Source organism: Lissotriton vulgaris, chromosome 7 (assembly GCF_964263255.1).
Source record: "Lissotriton vulgaris chromosome 7, aLisVul1.2, whole genome shotgun sequence".
Classification (NCBI taxonomy): Eukaryota; Metazoa; Chordata; class Amphibia; order Caudata; family Salamandridae; genus Lissotriton; species Lissotriton vulgaris.
The window spans coordinates 406,679,989-406,681,742 of NC_141695.1; the positions used below are offsets into that span (position 1 = coordinate 406,679,989).

Genomic DNA, 1,754 nt, shown 5'->3' on the forward strand with positions numbered 1-1,754 from the left:
AGTCTCCTTCTTGAGGGCATGGCCCCTGACTTTCTCCAGATGCCATTTTACATAGATAGAAGGCAAAAAACTCAAAGGGAGTTGTAGCAGTGCAAAATAGAGGACATATGCAAATAAGCTTCCAATATCTGCACTGGAAGTATGTAAATGAGAATACTGGGTGGGAAATTCCTTTGAAGATTACTAAAAAGTGTCTTGTCCAATCAAATTGCTTTGTAACATAGTCACATAATATTTCCCAAATGCCGATGTTATCGCGAATAATGTCGTCACCATGAGGACAACAAATAGAATTAAAAAGTGTTTCACAGCCTTTTCCTCACCTTCAGTTCCCGGTTGGAAGAGTCTTCGCCATGTTGTCGGTAGCTGCCCGTTCCGGGCCCTTTTTGCCCTTTCTGGCCGCCACCTCGCATGCCGTAGCAGGTCCGCTGAAGCCGCTGGTCACCGGGGTTCCGGTGGTGGCTGAAAAGTTGCAGCTGCTTGAAATAAAGAAGCCCATTCTGCCCCACGATTCACTTCTCGGGCGGGCCCCGGCGAGTGGGCCTAAGGCTATCGTAGGCATCAACGGTCCTTCTGTTGTCCGTTTTGCACACAACGATGTCTCTGTTCCCGATTTTTGCGACTACAGACGACCAGAAGTATTAAATCCCACCAAGTCTTCGCAGGACAGTGTGGACTCTAGAAGAAGTTACTCCTACTTGGTAACCGGAGTAGCAGCTGTTGCTACAGCATATGCTGCTAAGAATATTGTCACAGAGTTTATCACGACAATGAGCGCCTCTGCTGATGTTTTGGCAATGTCGAAGATTGAAGTCAAGCTATCTGATATTTCAGAAGGCAAAAATATGGTGTTCAAGTGGAGAGGAAAACCACTTTTTGTTCGTCACAGAACTCAAAAGGAAATTGACCAGGAAGCTCAAGTCAGTTTGGCTGATTTAAGGGACCCGCAGCATGATTTAGACAGAGTCAAAAAACAGAATGGGCTATTCTAATAGGAGTGTGCACACATCTTGGCTGCTCACCCATTTCCATTGCAGGAGATTTTGCTGGCTATTAATGTCCTTGCCACGGGTCGCATTACGATGCATCTGGAAGGATCAGGAAAGGCCCTGCTCCCTATAACTTAGAGGTTCCTACTTATGAATTCACTTCAGAAGACCTTGTGATAGTTGGTTAAATCAGAATAACGAAATGTTGATTCAACTTATTTAAGGTCTTGTTAACTTGTATTCTGTTGGATGCTCAGTGGAACAATAATTATCGTTCGGGCTCTCTAAAGTTGCCTGGCCTGCGAAATTCTCGTGCATCCTTGAACCTGTTTTAAGCTTGTTTTTACACGATCAATGCTTTTAATACTCAGGTGGTGTAAGTTTTAATAAATCCATCAGTAAGCAAAGCACTGTGTCACTACTTTATATTGATTTAGAAACATAGACGTTTAATAACTGGGTAGAGAGGGGAATTGACTTTTCATCTTTTTTTTTTCATTGCTATATAGATGCATGCAGTTGTATGCAGCACCACCAAGGTTTGTTGTACATTATCCATGTTATTAATACACTTGTTTCACAATAGAGTGGAAAAATCCTATTACAAAATAAAAAACAAAGTAAAAAGTAAAAGAAAAAAGAAAAAAAAAGTGTTTCACAATATGATTACTTACAGAAATACAAGTTTATACAGTATATTAGTGAACTACTGATCGCCAACCTTAATTATATTATGTGTATATATGTGTTTTCACTTTTTGAAAA

General features: G+C 41.0%; 1 pseudogene; it reads left to right on the forward strand.

Moving 5' to 3' along the window:
* The first annotated feature begins 324 nt into the window (after window positions 1–324).
* LOC147701747 (cytochrome b-c1 complex subunit Rieske, mitochondrial pseudogene) lies at window positions 325–1,220 on the forward strand (annotated as a pseudogene).
* The last annotated feature ends 534 nt before the right edge of the window (window positions 1,221–1,754 follow it).